The following is a 7,297-nucleotide window of genomic DNA, read 5'->3' as shown; positions in this document are numbered from 1 at the left end:
GTGTGTGTGTGCGTGTGTGCGTGCGTGTGTGTGTGCTCACCGTCCCTGCTGGCAGGCCCTCTCCCTCTTGTCATCACACTTGTTACATTCACTGAAGTAGAGCAGGATGAACATGTCCAACATAACCCACACCAGGGAGGTGGCCTACCCACCTTACAGTAGGCCAAACCTCCGCATTCGCTACAGAGAGCAGAGAAGAGAGCACTGAGAGAGGAGAGAGAGAGAGAGAGAGAAGAGAGAGAGCGAGAGAGAGAGAGAGAGAGAGAGAGAGAGAGAGAGAGAGAAGAGAGAGAGAGAGAGAGAGAGAGAGAGAGAGAGAGAGAGAGAGAGAGAGAGAGAGAGAGAGAGAGAGAGAGAGAGAACAGAGAGACAGAGAGAGAGAGAGAGAGACAGAGAGAGGACAGAGAGAGAGAGAGAGAGAGAGACAGGAGAGAGGAGAGCGAGGAGAAGGAGGAAGAGAGAAGGGAGAGAGGAGAGAGGAGAGAGAGAGGAGAGAGGAGAGAGAGAGGAGAGAGAGAGAGAGGAGGAGAGAGGAGAGAGAGAAGAGACGAAAGACAGAAGAGGAGAGAGAGAGAGAGAGAGATGAGAGAGAGGAGAGAGGAGAGAGGAGAGAGAGGTTAACTTTCTCATTATGTTACAGAGAGAAAAGGCTAGTCACAAACTGCACAATCACACACCTTACACCTTAGAAAAAAGGTGCTATCTAGAACCTAAAATGGTTCTTCGGCTGTCCCCATAGGAGAACCCTTTGAAGAAACATTTTTGGTTCCTAGGTAAAACCTTTTGGTTTCCAGGTGAACCCTTCTGGGTTCCATGAAGAACCTTTTCCACAGAGGGTTCTACATGGGGACAGCTGAACCACCATTTTGGAACCTTTTTTTCTAAGAGTGGATCAATTGAAGCTCTCTGTCTCGTATCTCTCCGCGTCTCTCCTCCTTTCTTCTGCTGGCCCAAACACACCCTGTCCTAACCACCTGTCCTCTCCCTCTCTCATCTCTTATCTGCCGTGTGGTTCTCAGTTCACTCTCTAGAGGTCACGTCTACATTTTAAGAAACAGCCCAAAACCAGCACAGTATTCCTCTCTCCCACTTCCTGTGTGTGTGTTCATGTGACTCGCGACAGCATCGGTGCTGTCTAAGTCTGGAGTCCAACACCCTCAGTCTCTCTCTTACACACGCACGCACACACGCAAGCAACCTACCAAGTGCATTTAAGAAGCTAAACCCCCTGCACACACAACAGCATGCAGGCAAGAACAAACACAGATACACACACAACACATGCGCAGCCTACCCACAGCCACACCTGAACACACACAGGGCGTGATGGTAATTGCTTGTTTCTTTGGGTAGCCAGCACCCGTCAGACACAACACATTCATAAAAATCCTTCCTCTGTTCCTTCTCTCACCTTGTCCCCCCCCCTCTCTCTCCTTCTCTATCTCTTCTACCTTGTCCCCCCTCCCTCTCTCTCTCTTCTCTCTCTCTCTCTCTCTCTCTCTCTCTCTCACTCCTACCTTGTTCCCCCTCTCTCTTCCCTCTCTCTTTCTCTCTATCGTCTACCTTGTCCCCCCCTCTCTCACTCCTACCTTGTTCCCTCTCTCTCTCCCTCTCTCTTTCTCTCTATCGTCTACCTTGTCCCCCCCCTCTCTACTCCCTATTGTTCCCCCTCTAATCCTTCTATCTCCTCTCTAACTGTGCAGTGATCTCCTCTCTCTTTCTCTCTCCTCTCTAACTGTGCTGTGCTCTCCTCTCCCTCTCTCCTCTCTAACTGTGCAGTGCTCTCTCTCTCTGTCTCTCTCCTCTCTACTGTGCAGTGCTCTCCTCTCTTGTCTCTTCTCTCCTCTAACTGTGCAGTGCTTCTCCTCTCTCTGTCTCTTCTCTCTCTAACTGTCTGTGTCTCTCCTCTCTGTCTCTCTCCTCTCTAACCTGTGCTGAGTGCTCTCCACTCTGTCTCTCTTCCTCTCTCTAACTGTGCAGTGATCTCCTCTTCTTTTTCTCTCTCATCTCTAACTGTGCAGTGATCTCCTCCTCTTTTCTCTCTCCTCTCTAACTGTGCAGTGATCTCCTCTCTCTGCTCTTCTCCTCTCTAACTGTGCAGTGATCTCCTCCTCTCTTTTCTTCCTCTCTAACTGTGCAGATCTCCTCTCTCTTTCTCTCTCCTCTAACTGTGCAGTGTTCTCCTCTCTCTGTCTCTCTCCTCTCTAACTGTGCAGTGATCTCCTCTCTCTTTCTCTCCTCTCTAACTGTGCTGTGCTCTCTCTCAATTCAATTCAATTAATTCAAGGGGCTTTATTGGCATGGGAAACATGTGTTAACATTGCAAAGCAAGTGAGGTAGACAATACACAAGTGAAACAAACAATACAAATTAACAGTAAACATTACCCATACAGAAGTTTCAAAACAATAAAGACATTACAAATGTCATATTATATATATACAGTGTTGTAACAATGTACAATGGTTAAAGCACACAAGTTAAATAAAATAAACATAAATATGGGTTGTATTTACAATGGTGTTTGTTCTTCACTGGTTGCCCTTTTCTTGGTGGCAACAGGTCACAAATCTTGCTGCTGTGATGGCAACTGTGGAATTTCCACCAGTAGATATGGGAGTTTATCAAAATTGGATTTGTTTTCGATTCTTTGTGGATCTGTGTAATCTGAGGGAAATATGTGTCCTAATATGGTCCTACATTGGGCAGGAGGTTAGGAAGTGCGACTCAGTTTCCACCTCATTTTGTGGGCAGTGAGCACATAGCCTGTCTTCTCTTGAGAGCCATGTCTGCCTACGGCGGCCTTTCTCAATAGCAAGGCTATGCTCACTGAGTCTGTACATAGTCAAAGCTTTCCTTAAGTTTGGGTCAGTCACAGTGGTCAGTATTCTGCCACTGTGTACTCTCTGTTTAGGGCCAAATAGCATTCTAGTTTGCTCTGTTTTTTTGTTAATTCTTTCCAATGTGTCAAGTAATTATCTTTTTGTTTTCTCATGATTTGGTTGGGTCTAATTGTGCTGTTGTCCTGGGGCTCTGTGGGGTGTGTTTGTGTTTGTGAACAGAGCCCTAGGACCAGCTTGCTTAGGGACTCTTCTCCAGGTTCATCTCTCTGTAGGTGATGGCTTTGTTATGGAAGGTTTGGGAATCGCTTCCTTTTAGGTGGTTGTAGAATTTAACGGCTCTTTTCTGGATTTTGATAATTAGTGGTATCGGCCTAATTCTGCTCTGCATGCATTATTTGGTGTTCTACGTTGTACACGGAGGAATATTTTGGCAGATTCTGCATGCAGAGTCTCAATTTGGTGTTTGTCCATTTTGGTGAAATCTTGGTTGGTGAGCGGACCCCAGACCTCACAACCATAAAGGGCAATGGGCTCTATGACTGATTCAAGTATTTTAGCCAGATCCTAATTGGTATGTTGAAATTTATGTTCTTTTGATGGCATAGAATGCCCTTCTTGCCTTGTCTCTCAGATCCACACACACACGCACACACACACTCACACACCTGTCTCTCTCTGTGGTGTTGTAGATACAGTAGTGCGTACCAGGGAGGGTCCAGGAGAAGGAGGTAAACCTGTGGTGATTTCTAAAGACAACCAGGAGAAGATGAAGGAGATGTTTAAGATCAACCAGTTTAACCTGATGGCCTCGGAGATGATCGCTTTCAACAGAACCCTGCCTGACGTCCGCCTGGAGGGGTGAGTCTAGTAATCCAGCTGTATTGTCCGTGTTACAGCCAACAGCASATCCTCTATAGTCTAGAGCTAATCACCTACAACAGACTAATAACATATCTTTAATAAAGCTGTGCTATGTTGGCCTTATGCCACAACCCCCGAGGTGCCTAATTGATATTACAAACTGGTTACCAAGGTAATTAGAACAATACAAATCATGTTTTTGTTACACCCATGGTATACAGTCTGATATACCACAGCTTTCAGCCAATCAGCAATCAGGCCTCAAACCAACCAATTTATATTTTAGCAATAAGGCCCAAGGGGGTGTGATATATGGCCAACATACCACGGCAAAGGGCTGTTCTTAAGCACGACGCAACGCGGAGTGCCTGGATACAGCCCTGAGCCATGATATATTGCCCATATATCACAAACCCCCGAGGTGCCTTATTGTTATTATAAACTGGTTACCAACGTAATTAGAGCAGTAAAAATAAATGTTTTGTCATACCTGTGGTATACAATCTGATATACCACAGCTGTCAGACAATCAGCATTCAGGGCCTGAACCAGCCAGTTTATAATATAATATAGATAATTGCAGTGATTTGGTATTAGGTTGTTATTGATGATTATTAGTTATTGTTATGGTTTGTTAGTTAGTTACAGATGATTAATTATAGGTCATTAGATATAGATGTTAGACAAATATCTGTTATTATCTAGTTTGTTATTGACGATTAGTTAAAGATGATTCGTTATAGATGATTCGTTATAGATTATGTTAATGACTCACCCTTCCAGGGTGAAAGATCTGATTGCGTTCTTCATTTCACCTGTCACATTATTGTACATTATGAAGCTTACCGTAGTTCCCCAGAACAGTTGAGCCAGTCATGTGTTTGTTTGGAAATAACACAACGGAGGAAGCAGGTCCAATGCGTTCTATATCTATCAGAGTCTCTCTTCTGCAGCGCACATGAGATGAATTTACACTACAAMTCACTATTAAATGTTTGCCATCCGATATCTTACAATGGCTTTCTGCCAGAAATCAAAGATCTCTGGATGAGTTTTCTGTACTGCTGCTAAATCTCTCCCTGTGCTTCCTTCAGCCTTTATTTCCTCTACCGTTCTTCTCTCCTCTGCTCCTCTGCCCCTCAGCCCCTCTGCCCCTCAGCCCCTCTGCCCCTCAGTCCCTCAGCCCTCTGCCCCTCAGCTCCTCAAGCCCCTCTGCTCCTCTGCCCCTCTGCTCCTTGCCCCTCAGCCCTCAGCTCCTTCAGCTCCTCTGCCCCTCAGCCCTCAGCTCCTCAGCCCCCTCAGCTCCTCAGCCCCTCAGCTCCTCTCAGCCTCCTCTGCTCCTCAGCCCGCTCTCAGCCCCTCTGCCCCTCAGCTTCCTTCAGCCCTCGTTCAGCTCCTCAGCCCCTCTGCCTCCTCAGCCCCTCTGCTGTCCTCTCCCCTCAGCCCCTCAGCCCTCAGCTCCTCTCTGCCCCTCAGCCCCTTAGCTCCTCAGCCCCTCAGCTCCTCAGCCCCTCAGCTCCTCAGCCCCTCTGCTCCTCAGGCCCCTCAGCTCCTCTGCTCCTCAGCCCCTCAGCTCCTCAGCCCCTCTCAGCCCTCAGCTCCTCAGGCCCCTCAGCTCCTCAGCTCCTCAGCCCCTCAGCTCCTCAGCCCCTAGCTCCTCAAGCCCCTCAGCTCCTCAGCCCCTCCAGCCCTCAGCTCCTCAGCCCCTCAGCTCCTCAGCCCCTTCAGCCTCCTCAGCCCCTCAGCTCCTTCTGCCTCCTCAGCTCCTTCAGCTCCTCTCCGCCCCTCAGCTCCTCAGCCCCTCAGCTCCTCTGGCCCCTCAGCCCCTCAGCTCCTCAGCCCCTCAGCTCCTCTGCCTCCTCGCTCCCTCTGCTCCTCAGCTATGCTTGTATGTAACTTTATGAGCAGGATTTGCATTTGCGATTAGTTTATGTTCGTTTTCGCTCATTAGCGTTTAGCTAACAGCATCTATGTGATATAGCATTTAGTTTGTGCGAATTTTGTTAGCATTCTGGTATTAGAGGCCCAATGGGCTTTCTTGCGTTTTTAGCGCCCCCTTGTGTGCTGTGCCGGTTATACCGTAAATCCCGGGATGAGAGAAGGTTGGAGATGACGAACATCTGGATACCGCCCAAGCCTAACACACACCACACACACAGCCTTGCTGGAGTCAGACAGTGCACATTGATGTGTGAAATGTGTTTCTCTTTCTGAGCTTTAGTTGATTACTGAGAGTGTTTTGTCCCAGGCTCGTCTCCCTCACCTGCTTTTCCAATTAACAGATAAGACTCAGTCAATAGCAGTAGTGACTGGGCTGGAGTTGGGCTGGGTGGGCTGGAGCTGGGCTGGGTGGGGTGAAGCTGGGCTGGGTGGGGGTGGAGCTGGGCTGGAGCTTTGCTGGGTGGGGGTGGACCTGGGCTGGATAGGGGTGAAACTGAGTGGGGCTGGAGCTGGTGGGAGTGGAGCTGGGCTGGTTGGATGTGGAGCTGGACTGGGTAGGGGTGGGGCTGGGTGGGTGGAGCTGGGCTGGTTGGGGTGGAGCTGGACTGGTAGGGGTGGAACTGTGCTGGATAGGGGTGAAACTGAGTGGGCTGGAGCTGGTGGGAGTGGAGCTGGGCTGGAGCTTTGCTGGTGGGGGTGGAGCTGGGCTGGAGCTTTGCTGGGTGGGGTTTGGAGGCTGTCGGGAGCTGGTCATAGTAGGGCTGGGGTGGTGCTGGCCTGGAGCTGGGCTGGGTGGGCTGGAGCGGCAGGGTGGGCTGGGCTGGGTTTGGTGGGGCTGGTTTGGGTGGGGTGGAGCTGGGTCTGGGGCTGGTTTGGGTGGGTGAGCTGGTCTGGGGCTGGTTTGGGTGGGCTGGAGCTGGTCTGGGGCTGGTTTGGGTGGGGTGGAGCTGGTCTGGGGCTGGTTTGGTGGGGTGGAGCTGGTCTGGGGCTGGTTTGGGTGGGTGGAGCTGGTCTGGGGCTGTTGGGTGCGGTGGAGCTGGTTTGTGGGGGAGTGCGGCTGGGTTTGGTGAGGCTGTTTGTGGGTGGAGCTGGTCTGGGCTGGTTTGGGTGGTGGAGCTGGTCTGGGCTTTGGGTGGGGTGGGAAGTGGTGAGAAATCAGAGACAAACACATTAAATCAGGTCAATAGGACACTGCTTTGTATAGTGTGTGTTGTGGGTGGTAGTGTGTTGTGTGGCTGGCTTTGGGTGGGTGGAGTGGTCTGGGGCTGGTTTGGGGTGGTGGTCGGCGGTGGTGGAGCTGGTCTGGGCTGGCTGTTTGGGTGGGGTTAGGGTGAGTGCTTGGGGGGTAGCGGGGGTGAGGGTCTGGGCTGTTGTGGTTGGGGTGGAGGCGGTTTGCGCTTTGGGGCTGGTTTATGGTGTGTGTGTGTGTGTGTGTGTGTGTGTGTGTGTGTGTTGTGTGTGTGTGTGTGTGTGTGTGTTGTGTGTGTGTGTGTGTGTGTGTGTGTGTGTGGTGTGTGTTGTGTGTGTGTGGTGTGCTCCAGAGTTCCCCGTGTTTAATGAGAACCAGTGTGCAGGCCCGTACTGACCTCCCACAATGTACTGACCTCCCCCCACAATGTACATGCCCTCCCCCACAATGTACTGACCTCCCC

At 50.3% G+C, this 7,297-nt stretch overlaps 1 pseudogene; it reads left to right on the top strand.

The window, feature by feature from the left end:
• The first annotated feature begins 1,244 nt into the window (after positions 1-1,244).
• Positions 1,245-7,297, top strand: part of LOC112072415 (polypeptide N-acetylgalactosaminyltransferase 1-like) — a 33,893-nt pseudogene continuing 27,840 nt past the window's right edge.

The sequence above is a fragment of the Salvelinus sp. IW2-2015 genome, unplaced genomic scaffold (assembly GCF_002910315.2).
Source record: "Salvelinus sp. IW2-2015 unplaced genomic scaffold, ASM291031v2 Un_scaffold1921, whole genome shotgun sequence".
Lineage (NCBI taxonomy): Eukaryota > Metazoa > Chordata > Actinopteri > Salmoniformes > Salmonidae > Salvelinus > Salvelinus sp. IW2-2015.
Note: the sequence above shows the minus strand (reverse complement) of the source record. Positions and strands in the feature narration are given on the sequence as shown.